This window comes from Falco peregrinus, chromosome 3, assembly GCF_023634155.1.
Source record: "Falco peregrinus isolate bFalPer1 chromosome 3, bFalPer1.pri, whole genome shotgun sequence".
NCBI classification, from domain to species: Eukaryota; Metazoa; Chordata; class Aves; order Falconiformes; family Falconidae; genus Falco; species Falco peregrinus.
In genome coordinates, this window is record NC_073723.1 from 8,359,465 (window position 1) to 8,384,418 (window position 24,954).

The window sequence follows — 24,954 nt, forward strand, 5'->3', positions numbered from 1 at the left end:
AATTTCTTCTTGTGCTGAAATCTTACAGGTCCAGGATTTAATGTCTTCATGCCTGTATATCCTGTTTTTGTAGGAGAGTTCACTGCCTCTTCCAGGGTTGCGCCTTCAGTTTATGTGAAATAGTGTAGTCCCATAGCAAAAATGGCAATACCTCCTAGCTTTATCCTAAGACACTGCCCTGGGAAGCAGGACTTTAGACTCTGCTACAGTTAATGTTTGTTCATTCATGGGGTAGAGAGCTTCAATAATAAGAGATTTTTTCAAAAATAGTATTTCCTTTAACCAAAATACCTGGCATTCCTAAGACCATGTCTTCAAATATCACAAGGTGGATGAAGAAAGTAAACTTGGATGTCCTGCAGTACAACTCTGAACTTTTGCCTCTTGAACAGGAAGGAAATATTGTTTTAATGGTGCCTGTCTTGTTTGGCCCGGGTAGAACTTTTTAAACCAGCTTTACATCCATTTTCAAAATCGGCAATGGCAATATATACATTTATCTTTGAATATAATGTTTGGTGAAAAAGGTGCCCAGCTCTGTTCTTAACAGAGTTTTATTTTGTTAGCACAAAGTTTTCCAGCAAATCAGTTTAATCTGTAAATCCTTAATATAGACAGGGCCTATTTTAGCGCAAGTACAGACTGCAGTGTCAGCGCTGTTGCTGTGAAGGCTACTTTAGGCAGAGCAAATAACCTCCCTAGGGCAGCAAAGAAAACCTGAGTTATGAAATAATTTTCCAAATATTCCTGAAAGAGGTTTGGAAACCCTTTCAAAGAGCTTTTCATTTCTCAGCTGCCACCCTGTGTCAAAAACTTTAATTTTGCTTAGAGGTAATATGTAATTTGGCACCAAATGACCTTATCAAATTTTATCAAAAGGAAAAGCAATACAGCTGGATTCCCTCAAGTGATTTCTTTGAAGCATTTTTAATATATAATGTTCAACCAAGGATTTTTTGTTCCACTTTCTTTTAGCACAGCTTTAGCTGGGGCCATGTTAAATTGATGCCAGAACACTTTTCATCTACTGTAGCTTGAGCATTCACTTGTTCACTTAAACATGTCATGTTCTCTTTTTTAAAAAAAAACTTTAGAAACATATATGTAGAACATTCCTGCTCTTAGTACACCTTCTTTGATTTCTGTATAGAAGTAGTCGAAAACAAACTGATGAATACATGAAGGTAGTAGGCTGCAACTTGCTATCTCAGCCTACAGAAACACAAGGATTGTATCTTGTTCAAAAGTTAGGAAACTACCAGCACAACACCTCCAGCATGAACAGATTCTTCTCTGTTTACTCAGAGTTTAATTCAGGCTCTGAATCTTTGCTTCTTTTCTTCCTGCAAAGGATGTAGAATGATTGAGATGGAAGAATTTAGTCTTTGAAGACTTCAGAGCTAGCCTTTCTGCCAGTGTCATGAAGAAAAGTAGATTAGGAAATTTTGAGGCCTCCAAGTCTGAAAGCCGACTTTTGACCTCACATTTGTGCTGAAAGTGGACAAAAACTCTTGACAAAGCTGAGCATTCTGATAAGCTTGGTGCCTTATATCCTAATGATCTAAAATTTGATTATAACCAAGTAACTGTAGCTCTGTCATCTGTAATGAAAGTGGAGGAAAAAGACAACTCTGGATTTGTGTGCACATATATATACAAATATATGTACATAGGCACATGTATGCATGTATGTTGACAATTTGGTAAGGAAGAATTTCTTCTACTCTGAGATATGGTCAGTCAGACTGGTGAGGGAAAGATGTCATAGAGAATATGAAACTTCAAACACCTTGACAACTTTAGAATATTAAGGAAGAAAGACTTCAAAATGAAAAAAATTATCACAACAGGAAGGACATGCCCTATGTGCTTATGCAAGCTATGTTGCCAGGATTGTTCAATAAAAACCAGATGAAATTGTTCTGTTTCACACTACATCGGCTTGTTTTTGTAGCCCTTTGCACAGAGCTCTTGGGGCTAAGCTTATGTTCTTAACTTGCACTTGAGTTAACCTATTCATCATTTCAGTCAACTGAACAGCATTTCTGTTGTGTTTTGGTTTTTTTCCCAGGTGGAGTGGTGGTGTGTGAACAACCTGTACTTGAGTAAATTTGCATTTTATTGAAAATGGAACTAGACATGTAACAGTGGGAAGGGGTGTGTGTGCTTAACTAACTCATTTAAGGGAAAGTGGTGAATCTTTTAGCGGTCTATGAATTATGTAAAGACATAATTACTAAGAAAAAGTTCGGATATCTGTGAACCTAATTTTGTAACTGCTATTGAACAGTTTTATAAAGCTTGTGGTAAGAGTAGCTGAGGATCTTGCTTTCTGAATATTTTCATGTTACTTGTTTTTAAATGTTTAATTCTAAAATAGAATGTTACACAAATAATTTTCATAAAAATTCTTTAAAATAGATAACCAACCAATTAAAAAAATCACCAACATGATTTATGCAATGTTTATAAAGAATGTGGCCTATATGTATTATTAAAACTGGAGACTGTTACACATTTTTACTCTGTTGTTTTCTGTAAATTCTTCTGAGTATCTGTCTGGAGTTTAAACTTCACTGATCTTTATTGGATCACAAAGCAGTAATTCATCATGGTTTTGGATCATATGAGCTAGCTGAAATGTTTCTTTTATTAAATAACCTATCATATTTGGTACAATCAGATAGCATTATATAGCATAGATACAGCATTGCATTCTGTATTGAGATCAGAAGCTAAATTTCAAAACAAACACAGGAAAAGTTATTACTGTGTCATTTCTCTCATTTATAGGTACCCTCACCCAAAGAATGAGACACTCTTTATAACCAAGTATCCAGTCAGAACCCTTTGCACTAGGTCATGCAAGTAAAACTTTAATTGGTTCTCTAGTCTTAGATAATATGCTGTCTTTCACAAGAGCTCTGTAAAAGACTTACTTGAACCGACAGCTGAGAAGAAATTACCATGTAAGTAAAAATGAGCAGCTGACAAGCACAGCATTTTTTGAAATATTTTTGGAAAAAAAAAATGTCAGGTTCAGAGTGTTTTGGTCTTGACCTCCTGGAAGTAAAAACATATGAGAGCAGGAGAACAGAACAAACCTGAACAAGTGCTTACATGACAAGTCTTTGTTGATGAGTAGAAGACAATATATGGCAATATTTCTTAATGTCATGTCAGGCCTACAGCCAGTGGAATGATTCTTGGGTGGAAAACTCCCAATTTACAGACATGTAATGTTTACATTCTCTATGGACATTTTCTATGTTTTCACTGAAAAAGTCTTCTGATTTTTAAAAGCTGGTGTAAAAAAAAGATAAAACCCAACCAAAATTACATTTTGAACAAAGAAAGTGTAGTTTTCTATATTTGTTCTATATAAGTTTGCCATATTCTGTTTCTTTTTAGAAAGAATTTTTGAGGAAAATGATATATTAACTCTCAATTGGAGAATTCCTTAGCAATGTATATTATTATTGTGAGCCTGGCTTCATATGCGATAAATACTGAAGTAAATGTCAAACTATTTGACATTCCAGGTTGAGTGTTTGGTGTTGCAATGTTTTAATTTACAGTGTTTAATAACCTAAATCCCATGTATTTTGTAAGTGAAAGGACCTTAACTTTGTAGATAAGAATAATTGCCTTTCCAAATTCAGATTAGAAGGCAGATTTTTAAAAACTTTAAGGACTGGTTGAAACCAAGCAAACAAAACTAAAAACATACAATGACATTTCTCTTGGTCTGTTGAATCTGTAAATTCCAATTTTATTTTGTAAATTTATTCATATATGAATAGTTTTATTCATGCTTAAACTTGAATTTCAAGAAACAAGACATAAAACCTGACCATAGAACCCTGTTGCTCTCTAAAATTAACTGGAAAAAATAATCAATATGTTGCTGCAAAGAAAACAGAAAACCACAGACTGTAGTAATGTTACTGGAAGGTGCTTTCAGACAGAACTTAAAGATCATACTTTCATGAACATTTATAAATCTCCTCAATATAGAAACTAAGTTTGCATTCATGAATTTCAGCTATGTGTATGTTTATATTAGAAGAAAAGCCCACCTGCACTGAATATGGAACCAATGAAAAATTTTGGCAACAGAATGGATGTGTCTTTTGCACACAGTTTATCTACAAATATATATCTATAAAAGTATAGATAAACTTGTATTTACATATATATGCAGGTAAATATATATGTAAATAAATATAGATATATATACATATAAGCCACCATCTTTTCAGTGTCCTAGTTAACATGATGATAAGTACTAATAATATTTTAAGCACTTTTATTAACTTTCTTTTCAGTACTGTTTGAAGATATTGTGATTTAAAATATATTGAATAAAAAATGTTAAGCATATATCATTGTTTAAACTAACTAAACTGATCTCAGTTCACATGATCTAACATGACTGTTTTCTATTGTAGACATGGCCTCAGTGACTGCTGCAGGTTATAAGTCTAGGTCTGTGATTTTTGTTAATCTAGGCATGAATTTGCAACAAGAATGTCATTCATGTGTAAACTTACTTGCAAAAGGAATTTCAAGTCCAAATTTTGAGCATTTGACTCCTAATTGGAAAAAACCAAAACAAAATAAACTACTACTGGTGTTTAAGAGTTGTAATGATAATGTGAAGAAAATAAAAGTCTTAATAATTTTCATTTATTTGTAAAACATGACACGAGCACTGATAACTAATAAAAATGTATGCCAAGGAATCAATATAGGAATTTTTTTTTTTGGCCCTTAAATATTCATTCTCCTCAGTGGTACTGTTTAGATCTGTTCCAGAGAAGGGATTTTTGTGCTCCAGTCATCTGATCATATATGTTAAGCTTATTCTGAAGGAATGAAGCCAATGTATTTCCCAGCTTTTTCAGAACAAAAAAATGGACAGATACTTACGTAGTATTCCTGGTAATTGATGCATCCCAGAATCAGTCAGTAATCGTATTTCCTTGTAAGACTATGCCAGTTGTTTAAACCAAGTAAAATTCTAAGTTAGTAGATATCTGGTTCCATCAGACATAGGAAAAAAACCACATTAAGGACACAAATATTAATTGCATCATCTGGTCAAGGTAAAATATTAAACAAATAATTAAATTAATTTAAATATACGGAATGAATATATGATAAATTCAAAAGTTATTGTTTGTACTTATATTTTTCACCAACAGTTCCTTGAGAAGCAAGTATTTTGGACAGCATAATTTCAAAAGCTTTTTATTTTAATAATATATGGGGTTTGATATTTCTGCTTGTTTAATCTCTGACTCCTCAAATATTTTTGAAGTTCCATTACTAATAGGACAGCTGTTTATTCTTCTCAAAACTGCAGTTATGTTGAGTGCAGATGAATTTAATTTTGTCCAGAGAAATACCTCATTAGGGATGTGGCCAGCAGTAATAGCTTCCATCTAGCATAGTAATATCCTATGTCTAACCAAGTACACAATCAGGGTGTAGGAAAAAGTAAAAAGTAAAAAACAAAATGACAAGTAAAGAAACATAAACACTTTTATCAAAATAATAAATTATTTATATTAACTTAGTTAAATTCTAACATGACTACATGTAATGGTATGAGTAATTTTTATGCTCATTAGTCTATACACATGCCCTCACATTTATAAGAAATTTATGTGAAAGAAAGAAGTATATCTGTAAACAAAATGAACCTTAAGAAATTAAAAACACAAGTAAGTATACTACAGATGGAAATCACGACAATCAAAATGTAAATGCCAGAAAGAGTTGAAAGGAGAGGCTTACACAGGGCAATTAATGAGAGAAGTAAAAATGAGTTAATGAAGGAAGAAAATGAGTCTGGCATTTGCTGTAGTTTGTATAATTCGATGAGCTTGTAAGTTAAAATCCTAGCTTGACTAGAACGAGACCAAGATAAAAGCTCCCTCTCTCTCTAACAGAATCAAAATTCAACCCATTATGCTTGCATTCTTTAACGTACACTGGGTCATTCAGACATGTCATGACAAAATTAACCCCTGATATAATTCAAGTGAAGAAAAGGAACTATGTATGCATTTTCTTCTGATCTTTGCTAGTTCCTTACAACATGAATATAGGTATCAAATATTACAAAACTGTATTAAGATTGACCTCTTACTCATTGGCAAAATAGCAGTGAAAGAAGGCTAAGAAAATTTTACAGGATTTTTGCTTGAATGACTAACTTACTCATACTTCAGGCTTCCAAAATATGAGTAGGATTATTAAATCAAGAAACCATTAATATTCGTGTATTCTAACTGCCAATAAAAAATATCTGACCTAATAATTGATTAGATTCTAAACAGAATACCCACTGAAAATAAGGATTGAGAGTATAAATGGGAGCAAAAGTGTGACATAAAGGACTACATATGTTTTTTGATGAGAGATAAGTTAATAGCTCTTTATAGAAACAATGCAGGAGGGACTGGGTTACAATATTAGCTATTGCATGAAGCAGATGGGGGGGGGGCAACTGTAATAGAATAGCAGTTAATATTGCTAAGTAAAATTGATGTTTAAATCCATGTAGTAAAACAAAGCAAGAGGAAATTACAGTTATTTGGAGGATTTATCTTTGCTCAATCATAGGTTGTATCCATGATCTCCAAAAGCACTTCTATTAAGATCAAAGTAAAGCTTTACTTTTTCTCATTTTGAACATTATAAGTGTTTGCCATTTTGATCGTTACAAGTAGAAATTTCTAAGCAACAGGATTCAATTTGTTACTTTGTTTCACGTACAGCTGTGGAAACCAATATTCTCAAAATATTAATTACTTTGGTACTCTAACAAGGAGGTTAACCCTATGGCACATTCAAGTTACAGTTAGTCATTTGTATTCTGTTTGTTTTTTAACATAATCAATAAAACACTTTAAAAAAGCAATGATTATTACACTATAGATGTGCAATCTTCGCCCATGAAATATTGCCTGAGATAGTCTCTACTCAAAAGTCAGCATTTGATAGTTTACTACACAGTTCGCTCAGACATCTTGTAAAAGGTGCTGGCCAGAAGGTGGATAAAAATTTTCTTTCAAAACTTTTCTTTAGTGACAAAATGCATCTTTCTTAAAGTAGACCTCCTCTCTTTCTGGTATGTGCTAAAAATTACGGTTTGGGAGCAGCGGGTTGAAAGGATGTAGTTTGCTGAACCAGATATCTTAGAACAATTTGTAGCACTTTTAAAAAAGAGAGCAATTTCATTTACATTTTTAGGGGAAGATTTATGAAATCAATGCTGGTTATTTTCGAACCCGAGTATTGGCCTACTTCTAACAGAATTGTGTTTAAAAAGGTACCAGCACTCTACCTCTAAACTAACCCATTCATCTCTACACCAATACAATTCTTTCCTTAAAATACAGAATAAAAGGAAATGAAAGTTCATTTCTCTTTGAAATAATTAAATTACAAAACCTCACTGAAGTTTTTGAACTCTCTTATTTTTTAATCAGTGAAAACTACAGAAATCTACAAAGATTACTAAAATAAGCATAACTCCTATATTGACTTGTAATACATGGTTTTGGATTTATCATTGTGATTTACTTATCCTTAAATATTTTCCTTGCTGTGGATTCATACCCGTTTCTCTCACATACTTTCAATATGCACATTAATTAAGTAATGTTAGAATATTTCATGGGAAGAAAAGGTCTTTTTACTGTAAATGGTTTTATTTTGATAGACAGGAGTTAGACGCCATTGATTTATGTCACTTCTTTTTCCAAACGAATAGTACTCTGGAGCATCATGCAGAAAAAACTTGCTTCTAAAAATGCTACAGAAAGATCAGCATGAGAACTATTAATAAGGTACAGCCCTTCTTTAATGCCTCAAAAGTAAGGGAGGTAATTGAAAAAATAGGTAATTTTGGATTTTTTAATCAAATGTAATGTATTTATTTCTGCCAGTCTGTCAAAGTACTTGTATTTTACTAGCAATTTATTCTGAGAAAAATCATTTCACTGAGCATTTTATCACATACAAATTCAATATGCTGTAGGTGAAGTAAGAAGTCTGCTGCTGTGGAGCTATTTTATTACCTTCCTGATTGTCTTGGGTTCCAGCATGCGATATTCTCTGTAATAAGAATACTGCTCAGAGTTTATAGGGTCATACTTTCTTTTTCGTTTTCAAAAAAATCAGCAGCTTTTGAACATCTTTGAAACCACATCCTGTAACTGATGGCGGTATAAATATGCCTAACTGAACTACTTAGTGTCACCAAATAAATATTGACTTTTTTTAATTTTTAAAATAGAATAAAAAAATGTTACAAAGACTGGTGATGGCAATGCCTCTAAGGCAAGGTCATATATGGGTTACTGGGGCACGGAGCCCTCTGAATCTTTGAGAGGCTTAATGGGAAGGAATAACAGCAAAAAACCACCTCTGATTAAGGTAATGCTACTGAGATAAAAATTAAAGGCCTGGTTCACCATTAATGACACTCCAGTTTTTCATCAGCACATCCCAGTGAAATCAATTGACTGCAGTTAATATATGTAATCTCCACTAGTTTAGAAACGTTTATTTAATTGTTTATTCCCTTTTTCCAGTGCAGAGAAATCCAGTCATTTCTTCTATTTCTGCCAGCCTTATTAAAGCTTGTTAGCATTTTTCCAGTAACTAACAGGTTGCAATTTGTAATCCAGTATTTAAAAGGAAGCAGTCCTTGAACGTTTTCTGACTACGTAAGTTTCATCTCTGTTGGTTTTGGCTGGGATAGAGTTAATTTTCTTCACAGTAGCTAGTATGGGGCTATGTTTTGGATTTGTGTTGGAAACAGTGTTGATAACACAGGGATGTTTTAGTAATTGCTGAGCAGTGCTTACACAGAGTCAAGGCCTTTTCTGCTTCTCACCCCACCCCACCAGCGAGTGGGCTGGGGGGCACAAGGAGCTGGGAGGGGACACAGCAGGGACAGGTGACCTGAACTAGGTAGTGAAAGGGATATTCCATACCGCTGAACGTCATGCTGAGTATATGAGCTGGGAGAAGAAGAAGGAAGGGGGGGATGTTCGGAGTGATGGCATTTCTCTTCGCAAGTAACCTTTATGTGTGATGCAGTCCTGCTTTCTTGCAGATGGCTGAACACCTGCCTGCTGATGGAAAATGGTGACTGAATTTCGTGTTTTGCTTTGCTTGCATGAGTGGCTTTTGCTTTACTTATTAAACTGTCTTTATCTCAGCCCACGAGTTTTCTCACTTTTATCCTTCTGATTCTATCCCCCATCCCACTGCAGGGAGGAGTGAGCGAGCGGCTGTGTGGGGCTCAGTTGCTGGCTGGGGTTAAACCACAGCGTTACCTTTCAGCTCTTTCATGTACAAAGGTACCTCAACAGATGAAAGCAAGTAGTCCTGCTCTCACTCCTATGCTATGAAGCAGCTGTCTATGAACAGCATCATTTCTTATAGCTATCTAGCCTGATTAGCGCAGTAACGAAGCTGAAGAGGGATGTTTATGGCCTCACATTCGGCATCACAGTAATGTCATTGGACGTCTGCCAGACTACAGCTGGCTGAAAGAAAGTCCCTGTCCAGATAACAGGTCTTTTTTGCTACAAGTTAATGTTTCTGTCCGAGAAGAATAATACCAAGTAAGAAGAATAGTTCCCTCACACTGTTGCTTTTCCCTTAATTTTTTCTTTTCTTCATGGAGATATTTATAATTACACATGAAAAATATTGTTAGAAGAGTATTAGATTAAACATTCAAAAGCTAATCCTTGCTAAAGATCAAAAAAATTCAAAAGCTAGTAAGTTGTTATCCATCTACACCCATGATAGGTGCAGATGTAGGCAAATTCAGAATAAACTAAATGATCATACAGTATTTCTTTAATTTCAGACATCCATCCAGCTTTCTGAATGAAACAGGTTAAATGGAAAGAATAGGATTCATTACAGACTCTTAATATTTTACGTAATACTTTTTGTAATAAGTAAGCACAAAAGAATTAAAAGGAGGTTGCACATTCTACCTTTACTGGGACATAAGCATGTAAGAGTAATATCAGTTCAGACCAGATGTGCAACAAGCCCTGAATCCTATTTTCAAGAGCTGACAATAAATAGATACTTAGGAAAGAGCATTAGCACTCCTCCAGCCACCAGTGATTTTCAGTTTAAGAACTTCTTGACCAGAGCTGCTATCTGTGTGTAATCCTTGATTTTTAAAATAATAACAACAACAATAATAATAAGGATTTATTTAATTGCTTTTGCAGTTCTTCAGTATTTTTTATATATATAGTAACTTGTGGTAGGGCGTTTCATGGCTAATTAGATCCTGTGTGAAGAATCACATCAAGGTGTTTTGAATGTCACTTCTTGGATTCATGTAATATCCTCTGCTGTTTTTATTAAAGGTGGAATATAAGCCACCCACAGTTTTCACGCTTCTTTAGACTGCTTTCTCTTCCTACCTTAGTCATCCTTTGTTTTTCTTAATGGCAGCACTCTAGCCTATCTACACCACAAACATCAGCTGTTTTGTACCTGTGATCATCGTTACTTTCTTCGAGCATGTATCAGTTTAGTATAGTCTGGGGTGAAAGCACCAGAACTGCAAGAGGTGTTTAAAGATAAAAGTTGATGCACAGCTATAGGACAGCATTGTTTTCTCCTTTGTCCTCTATTCCTTCCTGGATGGTATCTAACATTCCTTCACCTTCTGCCCAAGGTTTCCTTTCTGAGTGGTGTTTACCAGCTCGGAGCCAATCTTCTGTTGGGTAAAATTAGGGTTCTTATTTTGGAGGTATGGCATTTCACATCTATCCATGCTAAAATCATTTGGTATTTTACTACAGAATTTTCCATATTACAGGATCCCTTTGCAGATTTGTTATGTTTGGGCAACATCTTTCCTGCCTTGAATTCAGTACTGTCAGCAAGCATTATTATCTCAGTATTTCTAATAGTTTCAGACTTTTCCTACTGATGTGCTTAGTACAGACATTTGACTTAATGGCTTAGAGTCTCATAAAGCTGCCCAGAATCTTTTCTAATAACTGACAACCCATCCACTGCCTTAGTGTAGAGCAGCACAGGGCAGTTTTGAGACAAATTTTATATGAAGTCAGTATTTCAGTTATTTTGTCCTTTGGGAGTTTTTGCTGATTATCTTCTGATCCTCGTGATTTATTGCAGTTCTCACTACCTTCCAGTGAATATCCTGTATCAGCAGCTTTTAAATTTAAAACAGAACATGGGCCACCTGTGTTTTGACATGAGTACTTCCATTATTTTGTTCACGTTTATCTTTTCAGTATTCTTTATATGGACACAACTTATTCTTTAGGATGAGTGCTTCAAGTAACATAGAAACGTTAAAGCACTATTTCTCAAATGTATTAGTAGTTCTTAATTCTCAGCTTTCCCTTTTATCTCATCCCCAAATCTACTGTAGCCAGCTGGCTTTTCTTACCCTCACCATTTCTCATAACGCTGCTCAGACTCCCAGATCTAGCCTGCCTTTAGGCACCCAGTCTTCTCAAAAAGGCTCAGACCCTTTACTATAACTCCTGGTCATAGTTTTACCCCACCACATTTTATTTGAAGACTTGTGTGCTGACCTGTGATCTGATTTTCATTACCAGTGCAATCAAATCTTTCTCTTAGAGTGACAGAGGGAGAAAAAAAAAAAAGGTTGACGTGGTGAATTGGAAATGGCATCATTTCATGGTATCTCTTGGCCAACAACAGAAGGTGAAACCAACTTGCTTATAAAAAAGTCATGTTGCTTAAGGGGAAGCATAAGTAGATTAAATAATAAAATAACTCATTGTTATTTATGAAAAGCTGTTAGATCCATTATGTAAGCACACAATACATGCTGGCTAGTTTCCTTAATTGTGAAATGGAGCTTTAAATGAAAGAGACTGTGTTTCTCCCTACTTAATACCCATCACTGAGGAAAAAAAAAGGAAAAAAGGTAAAACCCCCCAAAATAAATATTTATGTTATTTGAAACCACATTACAGCTTTCTGGATTGCTTACAAACTTTGTAAGTCTAATTATTATATTGTGAAGCATCAGTGACAGATTAAAAAGCTGATCATAATATGAATCTTTTTTGTTACTGGCTAAATACAAATCTAGGGATTATTTTACTGGCAGACATGTCTGTTTTGACTTCAAAATTTGTCTTACAGAAATGTTTCATGATAATCCTATCAGTAAACGTTCTACACTATGATGATTCCAGAAAGTGATCAAAATGGGGATCACACACAGTTAAATTTAAGATATTAAAAAAAAGGTCACTGTTTACCTAGCTGCAAGTGAGATCTCCTTTGTTTACCCTTCTTTATTCATCCCTTAATCTGTACAGAGCTAGAAAGGAAAATACAGCTGCCAGAATCAAACCCTAGACCCCTTATGATAGTGCCTTACCAGCAGACCTCAAAATTAGCAAAACCCATTTCTGAGTAGTAAGATGCAAATTGAGATACAATTATGGACAAATACATATCTAATGTTAATTGTAACTTCTGGCTTTAAGAATAGTCAGGAATTTTGAGTTGTGCTATCATGCTTACATATTTATATTGTTACTTTAAATTGTATACATGAGACATAAGTGCAGATATTAGTTTATTTCTTATCTTTGTCTGTTGATAGCATATTTTTCAAACCTTCCCTTGGGAAGAAGGGATCATAAATCTTTTGAGGATTTCTCGTTAGACAAAATGTATCTCACATTTTTGCTTCTTACTTTCTTAATTATTACAGATTTACATTGGAGTTGTCAAAGACAGAGAATTTTATTGGAGACCTGTACTAACCTCCCAGCAGAATCTGCTTTTGCATTGGAAAGAAGGGACATCCCTATGGACTGTTTTTATGTATAGAGCTGTCATTGTGCAGCTACTTACAAGACAAAAATCTTTATTACACATAGAGATAGAATAAACAAAGGTGAACTTTTGGGATACAGTACTTAGCACCTCTTATAGGAGGAACCAAAAGGAAGAAAGGATAGTGAGTGGCTTAGAGGACAGCAGCGATATTTTTGGTTTTGACTTATCTTGATGTATTTGTCTTGGCTAAAGGAAAAGATTGTTTAAACTTTTATTTCAGTACTCAATCTCAGTTCTTTATAAATGATATTATCATTATGTAAAATTTAGAAAGAAGCTAATACATTGTATGAATGTAACAACAAGGGAGTTACATTCCTGCATTGGGCCAGTGAGTGAGAGGTGAGGACAAATGAAAATAGAAGAGGCCCCTCCAGTGCCCAATCTGCCATCACTGATGGATCATGTCATCTGTTTTGGTAAAGATCCACAGCCTTTTTGCACTTAAGTGGGTGAAGTATGATATTAGTTACTTGTGTAAATATCTGCCTCTGTCACTGTTCATTATGCACTCCAGTTGTTATACATGTAATACAGATATAGTTACGTATTATTATTTATTGAATGCATAACCATTTTTTTTCAATTGGAGTATATAATTCAACAGCCAGAATATTTTAATCTATTATTACTAATATTTGGCTCTACTAGATTCCACACACATTACATAATCACATTATCATTACTATTATTATTATCACTTTATTATGTTCACATTATTATTTTCACATTATTATTAATATTTTCACATTATTATTAATATTTTCACATTATTATTATTTTCACATTATTATTATTGTTATTGTTATTGTTATTATTATTATTATTATTATTATTATTATTATATATGGAGAGCAGCTCCTGTACTTTTAATCTAAGTTTACTTATTTAAGGGAAGTCTGCAGCTTGGCATCTTTATGTAACACTTTACTGTGGTAGATTATTATTCAGTTTATCTGCAGACACATTAAGCCAGGTGTTGGTGACATGGAAAGACAAGAAGGAAATCAGGAGGTTCTTGAAGGCAAAGGAAAAAGAAGACATCTTATAAAACAATATAGGGCTAAGAGGCAGGAGCTGTAATCTCTGTCTCATTTGTGCCTGGGATAAAGGAAGACTTGGGAAGCTGGTGTGTAGGTGCCCCATTCCTGAGGTGGGGATAGTCTATTGGCATTTTGGACAATTTGCGCTATCCTTTTCTCTGCAGAATAGATGGTTTTGTTTATATTTTGGGTTTGTTGAAGTTTTTCTTTAAGCTGTAAATTAATTTTTAGACCTGCTTTGTGTGGGGTTTTTTTAATATATGCAATAGAAATTAGAAATTAATATAAGTCTGTAAAACAACTGATTTTTGAGTGACGCAGTCACATTAATACAGGCAGATAACAAAAATACAGTGGAACAAATGTTTCTTGGTCATAGATTTAGCTTTTTCATTTATAATGCCATTATTCCTTCTTTCATGTGTGTAGACAAATACTGAATAGCAGCCTCTGTTTTCCCTTTGTTCATGTCAGTATGATTATGAACATCACTGCCTCCTTTCTCCCTAGACACTGCAAAAAGATCAATGCTACTGGTTCTGAGTTGCATTGTTTTGATAGCAATAATGACTGATTTGCTTGGGGGAAAACTGTCAAGCCTCTGTCTAAATTATTAACAAACGCAATTCTTTATTATTAATAAGACATTGCAAATATGGCTTAATGATAATTTAAAAGGATGGCTTTAGAAAACAATTGTTTCTTTTACAGTTCTTATTGACAAAAACAATTTGCCATCTTTATATCAGGAAATATTTCACAGAGTATCAAGGAAATGCACAATTTTAATAGCGTCTTAACATGATTTTTGCATTTACCTCAATGTTTTCTACCTTTTTGTAAAGTTAACCTCTGTTGTAACAGACAGAAAAAGTCTGAGGAGAGAGCAGAGATTCAGTTAGGGTTAAATTAGCTTTTCTGTGAACGTAGCTATAATGTATTTTTCCAAATTTGCAATTTAATCATATTAAATTGTTCCTTGGGAAAATCATGAGGAAGATGCACATATGTGAATACCATCTCTTTAAGTTCGAAAAAATCTAGGGAGTACTACGATAATGTTTAGGTGCTGCACAAAAGAGGGAATGTTAAACACACTGCTTTTCTGCTGAACATCATAAAGAAAGGATGATCTTGTAGCCAAGAACAGTCTCTTCCACAGATACACACTTGGACAAGTACGTCACCCTTTCCATACCTTTCTGTTTCCCATTCTAAATTAATGGTGTTGATAACTTCCCTGAATACATGAGGTGGTATCAGCCCATATCCCTGTATTTATTAATTGTATGACACTGTTTTCATATTAATTGGATCACTGAAGTAATGTTTTCACTGGAGCAAAGTTTGACTATCAGGTGGGACAAGGATGTTTGCAGGAATTTTTATAAGAAAATTGGCAATATAACTGCAGTAAAGAAAATCAAAATCACCTTATAACTTTCTTTTTTAAAAATAAAGCTAAGAAGTCTGATTTAAAAAAAAAAACAGTTATAATTTTAAAGTTATAACTTTAAGTCTGATTTAAAAAACCCATAATTTTTATAACTTTAAAACTTTAAACTCCTCAGATTTCTTTTTCTTGTTTTTGTGTTTGTGGCATACGCTGTCACGGAGGCTGCGTCAGTTAGATAGCTGCAATTAAACTAGTAGCTCTGATAAACAAGGCTAGCAATCAGGTGAGAGGTATTAAATGTAAGGCATGAAAACAAGGTACCTTGTTGTTTAATAGTTTGTTGGACATTGGTCAGGGTGTAATTATTTTAAATAATTACAGATTTTATGTTAATGTAATTATTTCTTAAGATACAACTTCTTTGCTTATGAATCATCTTCCATAGCTTGAACTTTGTATGTAATAAAAAGTCAAGGGTATATATAATGAAAAGCAATATTCAGTAGCATCTAGATTTATTTTTAAAAGTTGGGTTTTCTTGCATCTTTTTCTTCATGAATGGCCATTGGAGAGAAAAGCTTTCTCTGACAAGCAATGAAAGTACAAAGATCTGGTTTCTTAATCATAAATCTGTTTTGAAATATGATTCTTTTAATATTTTTTTTAGCAAAATTTGGGTTTTGGAAAGGTATCTTTATGATTGCACAGAGGGATATCCTCCACTCTTTCCTCCAAACTGTTTGGTCTTAATTAGCACTCAGGTAGCTGCTGTGAAGCCAACACAGGCAATTCTTCTTTATTCACTTCAGCTGCATGAAGAAACAACGTCTAGAGTCTTTGTATTACATTCCTTCTTTTGTCACTATTGCTGCACAATTTCTAATAGGATTTTTTCAAATTACTGGGCTAATATAGACAGTATTGACAGTGATACAAAGAGGTAACACTCTTTAACGAGATTTTGTCTATTGAAGATCTGGGCAGTGTACACAAAGGGTTTGTAGTAGCCTTATTTCCATCCATCTGTACATATTTTTTCAGGGTTGACTTTGCACGTGAAAGAATATGGCCAGAGTCCAGAGTTTTTCAACAATTTTCTGGCATGGGATTTTGAGAAGCAGAACATGTTATGACATTCTTCTGGCTATATGTCTTACACTTGGAGCAGAGGTATAAAAATACTCTGAAGATAAGCAGCAATTTAACAGCATAATGCTACTTGCTGCCTTATGTTGTGCTTCACTGTTCTTTCAATGGCAGGGACAAAATATATGAAAGTCAGAACTGCTGGTGAGAACCCTCAGTCAAATATTTGTAAGTATTTCTGCTGGGCTTCCCTCTCCTCCGTTGAACAAGTTATTCAAAAGAGAGTTTGAGAAGAAATAGTAAACTTGTTCTCCAAAACAGAATTTCATACTAATTCACCTAGGACTGAATGAGTAGGTTTATAGGCAATTGAAAAAGATATATACAAATGATGATACTGACTCTTTTAATACTAATGAGGTGAATGCAGCTCGAAGAGAAACTAATAAAAATATTTTTAATCCATTTTCTTGAAAGGTAATAAAAATCCTTGTTCCTTGGTGGAATAAAAGTGTAATACAGCTATTAAAGATACTGCAAGGAGAGGGAGATCTAAATAACGCTGAGATGTCACATTTAGTATAAGGCTTAATGGAGTATAAGCGGCTCAAAATGTTGTAAGGCTGAGAGAAATTATATAGTGGCATGTTTTTTTTCAAGTGTTAGATGAAATACAGTGTCATCAAAACTGAGATGAAGAGAAGGTCTACTATGCTAGGATAAGTAGAGAAGATAATTGCATAAAAAATGTATTGCTATGTGAAATTTAAACTGTCATCATATATAATGGAATGCTTTGTTATACAGTGCATCCGTGGCACCTTTTGATGCATTAGGACAGAATAAGCATAAGGAATACTTTGAGCAGCCAAAGATGACACTATTAAGAAGCAGATACATCTCTATATTAAAAATAGCTCCTACATTTGGTTCATTAAAACTCACCACTTTGGAGAGGAATGATATATGGAACATTTCGCCTGTTGGCATCTTTGAGTCTGGCTTTACAAGAGTCAGAAACTGAATGTAAATGTTTTCCTTTAAAGGTGATCCTTCCAGTAAGGGGAGGTGTCCCTCAGCAGAGCATTGCAGGAAAACTCACAGACCTACTCACTATGATCCGTCTTAAAAACATACTGCTTTTTTTCCTTCCTTTCGCTTCGAGTGCATCTGTGTTAGCATTTTGGGTTAGATCGGGAGTCTCCTGATTCACACCTACTTACATTAATTTGATTTAAAAATGAGTGATCTTTGAGTTTGTTAATGCATTTCTCTTGAATGATGCTAAATCACAGACACGCTTCAGGAGCACACCTGGTACACTGCACCCACTAATGGACATTCGGGCCATGGGAATGAACCAGAATCAGTATTACACATCTCCTGCTCTCTCACACAGTGTAGATGTTGGTCCTCAATGTCAACTATTTTTCTTTATCAATTTGCTCTTACTTGGTTTGGTTCATACTAGTTACTGAGATAGATATAGCCTTGGTGTTGAGTACTTTTCATCTCATGATTTAAGGACATGACAGAAAAAAAAGGCTTTAAAGCATGGCATTTAGTAAACATTAGGCATAGTTAATGGAAATGGCTATAAAATGTTTATGTTTATTACTAAACCTCAAGATTTTTTTGCTTTATTAAAATTGTCTTCTGATTCAAAGTTTTTCCTAGTTAATATCTGGGAAAAAAAAGTTTACGTTGAGTATGTCCTGGAAACTTTTGACAAAGTCTTATTTCATTAATAAAGCCCCATTTTTTTTTTTTTTTTTGTTCTTCTGTTTTTAACAAGTAAGCAAACATTATCAAACATTACTGGAGCTGTAAACACTCTGTTTACCTAACAGAAGGAATGTCTGTGTAATTTGTACTAGGCTTTCAGTAGTGATTTTGTTTGCTAAACCCATTTGGTCGTTTTTTGCAAGTCTACTGAGAACATACCATATTGAACTAACAGTGAATAGGTGCAATTTGCATTAGTTCAGGGCATTGGGCTAAACAGGGTATGAAGACCCTAGTGAAAGTACTTGTGAAATATTGCATAACTGATTCATCTGTAATAGATGGTAAAGCTTATTTTGGTTCAGCAGACACTTCCAAAGGACGGTTGAGTACCGAGTCCAGAAGTGATGTTTGGATGACTTGTTCATTTGACCTTTATACATATTTTATCTTGTTTAAGGAAAAAATGAAAAACAAAGACATCTTCTTGTAAAACCATACAAAAATTCTCATCACCAATTTATTATTGTTTTTCTGAGGTAAATATTTTCTGTTTATCCTGTTAAGGGAAATTAAGGTGCTGTGATGTTTTAAATTGGGCTAAGCCCTATGATCCATGTGGGAAGCAAAAAAATCTCCCATGTTAGAGAAATGGTCTTAGAAAAAAGTATTTAAATTGGAGCTAGAGTACTTTAAGGAAACACATATTAGTGAATCCCCCAAAGAAGAGACTATATAATTTTACAAAACAGTATTACTAAATCTGATGATAAAAACGTAATGTGAAATCATAATACAAATCTTACGATTCATCATAAAAGCATTGCCCAAACAGTTCTCATTAATCTTCAGTTTGCCTCATATTTCTTGATTTATGGAGGCCTCATTAAAATCCTGACTGTGATGCTGTAGAAATTAAAGGATGATCAAATAATTCAGCAAATACTTAAATGCAGTGATATTACTAATGTAAGTTCTAACAAATTGTGGTGGGTTGACCCTGGCCAGATGCCTAGCCAGCCACTCTCTCACTCTTTCTCCTCAACAAGACATGGCAGAAAATAAGATGGAAAAGCATGTGGGTTGAGATAAAGACAGGGAGATCACTTACCAATTACTGTGACAGGCAAAACAGACTCAACTTGGGGAAAGTAGTTTTATTATTGCCAATTAAGAATTTAATTGGATGGTGAGAAACAAAGACAAAACCAAAAAATCACCTTCTGCCCCACTCCCCCCTTATCTTCCCCCTTCTCATTCCCTGTCCTTACCCTAGTGAGAGGGGGAAGGAATAGCAGAAAGCAACAGCATTTTTCTCCTTCCCTACACATTACACTGTTATGTAGGAGGCTTAAACAAAGCAGAGCTGCAGATTATCTATCACCAGCTGTTCCCACTAACCAAAGAGAACCACAAAATTTTTAAAATCAAGGTGACGCATACCTGCCACGGTGAACTACTACTCTGAGATACAACGTTAGAGCTAGCAGTGATCAGAATTTTCTGAAGGAGGTTTTTTTTCATTGATACATATACTGTTACCAAAGTTTATGACACAAGCAAGTGTGCCAGTACCTGCAGTGGTAGATTTCTAATCAAGATAATTGAGGCCTCCACTCTGAATAAACAATTTATTATTATGAAATTTGTGGTAATTTTGAATTCCAGAAAATAATTTACCACACAACCGTAGTAATAATGACCACATATAAAATACCTTTTGAGAAATGACAGAGGTGTGTTTTGGGAAAGGGTATATTCTCTTTGCAGAATGAAGAAAATAAAAATTATCTGAGAACAGGTCTGGATTAGGAAGTCACCCAGACTGTGTGCTGTGCACATAGTCCTTCAGTTCTTTCCATACTAAATAGTAGAAATACTCTTTAATCCATAGATAAAATATGTGTATACATCCTTATATAGGTGAATGCTTGCAGGTTTGTGGTATAAGCTTGCGAAGCAAGACTTTTACCTTAAAGTTCTGTCTTGAATATGACATGGTTATTGTATCCATTTCCATACACATGTGCCGGCATTAATTTATTTTTTTTTTTCTCATTAAGTGGTCATTGCTAAGCATAAATATGTTAGGAGAAACCAATCTCTCATGTTTTACTGTGTTTATAGAACTCTTGGCTCTTTACAGTGCATTAGAAGACAAATTTTCTGCCGATTACCACTAAAGGAGCTATAGTCGAGCTGACACTTCTGGTGGAAACTTTTACAAGATACGCTAAATCTTATTCACTACTAAAAAGGCTACATAAACTTTTTTCCTAAGAGCTGAATGCACGCTGTTCCTATTTGAGAAGCTCAAACTTTCATTATCTCTGTGCTTTTAGGTTCACTTTCTCACTACCCTTATTTCATTTTAAGTAATCGGATTTAGCAGTCTGCTACCACCCTTAGGTATTATGCTTTACTCCACCACACATTTTGCCTTCTGTATTTTATTATGCTAGTATTTCTATTTGCTGCCCTGGAGGATTCGTTTTTCATTTTTTTGACCAGAGTTTGCTTATGTGTCTGTATTTGTCTGTATTAAAAATTTATGTATAAAGTATTTGTAAATAAGAACAGGCAATATAGCTCATCTCTGGAATCAGCACAGCAACACTCTGCACATACACTGAAACCTAAGAGACAAAAATGAGCATTTAATGTGATCACTGGTATGAAGGAATGCATGGGATTAATTGGCAAAATCACACCTGGGAAGTGATTTAATAAAATGATTTATTTATATAGGAAGGTAAAGGCCCTAACACATCACAGCTGGTCTGGGAAAACTTGGAGGATATAGAAATCTGTCAGAATAATGGAGTATGCTAAATACCAAGCCAAATGGCCAGCCCTTCCCACTCACACATGATTTTAAAAAAGGTTTTAAGCCCTGGACAAAAGTACCTACAGAAGGTATAGTGCTTTACCCAGAAAGGCAGAAATTATCTGTCCATACACAAAGTAAATACAAATATGATAGCTTGGGTGTTGCTCATTCTCTTTATATATATATATATAATTCTCTGTTCAACATTTTACGTATCAGTTGAGTTCCCTGCTTGGAGACTAGGAAAATAAATATGAAATCATGTTCCTTTGCTTATATATCCTGCATCTTTTATTGCAACCCATCTCCATTATCAATATTTTCCTTCAGCTTTTTCTTGCATGTGGCAGTCTGTCTTCTCATCTCTATTTTTCCTTAGGTCTCCATATCAATTTCTTCAACTATATGATCCTTAACAGTCCTTGGGTTCTTGGAAACTGCGCTGCTCAGGAGCCAGAGGAGGCCAGGCAAAAGTGTCCTTCTTATTTGATCTTTGCAAGGTAGTGATGCCAAAACGGCACAGAGTAACTGCTCAGAGACCAGTTTTGTCTGTAAGCAGCAAAGGTATTTATTTCGTGCACTGTTGGGGAGCTAGCAGGTTTGCACTGGACAAAGTAGCTCCAAAGTTTTCAGTGAAAATTGAGGTATTTTATACAGTTTTTGTGAGAGGTTACAACATCTTTACATACATATTTGACACCTAATCATTCCATTCACAATAGGTGGGATCTAGGTGGAACAGACCTTTCAATTTTCTTTGTTCAACGATTTCCTGACTTGATGGTCTCCTTATCTTCTTCAGGTGCCCACCTTATCTTTTCTAATCGTTCAGAGTACATTCCTTTCTGAGCACAAACAGAACATCACCCAGAGCATTGTACCAAACTCATCCTGACTAATCTTTTTATTTTAAAACCTTGTTCTGTTTCAGTAGGCACTCTGCCCAGAGTGCCAGCAGGCAAGCAGTCCCACAGCTGGACACCTAAACCCTGATTATAAGGCAGGCATTTGGCTTAAAGGGCTCCAAAACAACCAGAAAGGGTGGCTTCCACTCATTTCAGAGCCACCCTTGTTAGAGCCCAGCTAAGCATGTTTCCCCTGGACCATAATGCTGCTGCCATCTGGACCAGTTGAGTCAGATCCAGACCATGGTCGGTGTTACTAGGTGATCTCACGGCTCCTACTTCAAAAGAGCTCCCTTCTCCCCAGCAAGGGTTACTTCCACCCTGGTCACTCTGGGTGGGGTGGGACATACCAGAGGGGTAGGATGGGGTAAGCCCTGCGGGCAGAGAGCATGCTCTTGAGAGGCAGGGTCCAGGCTGCCTACTGGGATGGGGCATTGGGTTACCTATGGTGACGGGAGAACAGACTGGTTTGGAGAAGGGAGGGGGCTCAAGAGCAACAAGAGATGCTTATCTGCGGCCAAGCCTGTGGGAGAAAAAGTGTCTGGATCCCCTTTGCTTCTTCTTACCATTCTGTGATCTGGCTCCTAGTGACTTACAGTCGCTTTGATAAGTTATATAACCATTTGCATTAAAAGCAGAAGAGAAACTGCACAGATTTCAGTAAAACTGTAATCCAGATCCCAATGTTAACAATGCCAGCAAGTGCCTAAGACTGTTGCGAAGTTGTCGCTGAAATCTCATTTGTGTCAGCTCAGTACTGTGCAGGGAAGCAGTAAGCTTCCTGAACAATAATAATAATAATAAAAAAATTGGTATGGATGCTCCTACATAACTTAGATTGTAACAAAAAAGCTCATCCTTTCTCAATTTCTCCTTTTAATCTGAGGTCCTGAGGAAACTAGTGTGATGCCACCTACTATAGAACCTTTTTCTGTACTGAATTTCTCTAAATCTGTGACTAGATCCCTGATCCCATTTTAGCAATCTCAACCTGTGCTACATTTTGTATAGTCATTTAACATTAGCAGAATTTTAGAGGATGGCAACAGGCTCATTATGGTGTTGCACCAAAACTGAAAAAGCTTCCCAAGCTTGGGGAATAAATGTTTTCTTGTTATTTGAAGATTTCTTGTTCTTTGTTCATTTGTGGATGATGAATTCAAACTAAACAATGGGCTGGGACTCACAGAGAGAATGAAAAAAAGGTGACAGGGCAGGGAGAAGGGTAGAAATGGCCTTAAATTCTAAAGAAGTACTTCTTCTGAGAAAGCTATAAGAGTACCAAACATAATCTCCTGCCTGTTCTTTATATGGGGTCCACCCTGCTGTGTGCTAATTACATTACTGAGAGCTTGAGACTCTTGCACAACATGGGAGCAAAATGTGAGCAAGTACCAGTGATTCCGAGTCCTGCTTCTGGTCACCCTGAGCTTCCCTTTCTCACCCTGTAGGGAGGGATGATAACTGAAGGCAGGAGGTTTTCCAAAGGAGGCCTGCAGTGTATATTGGATAGAGAAGGAAAGGTCACAAAGGCAAAATCCCATCCGTGTGCCTGATTTACACAGGATTATCCCCGTTCCTTGCACCAGTAGGACTCTGAAGTTCATCAGCTGAAAACAACCTTTTGGGACGGTGTAATTGTGATTCTGTGTCAGCAGGATATGTAAGAGCATTATCATCATTACCATAATTCATGATCATCCAGACCCTATAGACTGATCTAGGAAGCTGCCATAGAAGGAGCTAAAGCATGGTATCACATGTGATTATGTAATTGTTAACAGAAATTTTGAGTTTATACAGACACTGCAGTTGCCTTGGGAGAAAAGTGTCCCTGGCCAGGGAAAATGCCTGTGATTGATAGCCTGCCCTCTCTTCCCCAGGCACAAACACTTACTTATCAAGTTGATACCCAGTTTTTTTATGAGGGGCAGCTCACTTTTCCTGTTACTTGGTATCATCATGATATATTGACACTTGGTCAGCAGTTACTGTGGAGTGGACTATGTGTGGCAGCCTGTGACCCTATAATAAAGCAGGGCTTCATCACACATGACAGTTAACATGGGAAGACATGGTGTCACAGCTCCAAATGTCCCCCCCTTCCTCCTTCTTCCCCACATTTATTGTTGAGCATGATGCCATTATGGTCTGGAATATCCCTTTGGTCAGTTGGGATCAGCTGTCCCAGCTGTGTCTCCTTCCAACTTCTCGTGCACCCTCAGCCTACTCGCTGGTGGGGCAGCATGAGAAACAGAAAAGGCCTTGATGTTCTGTAACTACTGCTCAGCAATGACTAAAAAATCCCTGTGTTATCAACACTGTTTTCATCACAAATCCAAAACATAGCATAATATGAGTTAGTATGAAGAAAATTAACTCTCTCTTTGCCAAACTTAATACATATGCAGACAGTGCAAGATGCTAGCAGGCCACACAGATTGCAAAATTTGTGGCCAACACTTGGCCTGTGGTACAGGCCTGCTACATAAGTGCTAAATTTAAAATAACTTAATTTCTGATATAAATGAAGTGAATTACCAAGTAGTAGGCAAAAAAACCCCAAACCAACAAAAAAACCTCCATCCCAATACATTGTGCACAAAAAACTTTAATGTGCAAAATTAGAATTATTTGCAAGGCATCATCCTTAAAAAGCATGAGCATTTGAAGCACATCAGAATTTTGGCAATATCTGTATATTTGAGAATATATAATTCTTCTGTTCAGCAACCTTTGCTCTCTCTTTTCAAACCATCATTCATTGCAACGTTATGTGACTCAGAAGACTTGCAAGATGGAGGTCAACCTTGCTATAAAAATCAGGCCTCACACACAGTGTAAGCTCCTGCATGGATCTTTTATGGAACAAAAATAATAAATGAAAGAAGCAAAGTTAACACCTAACTGCTGGCTTCAGTAGATTTGAAACAGTGAAAAAGAGGAAGATCTGTATTTCAGATTTTTGTATGACAGAAAATTGCGTACCTTCAAGATGTAAGGTTGAAAATAGATGAAATATCCTGTAGTACATCATTTAATTTTACATAACAT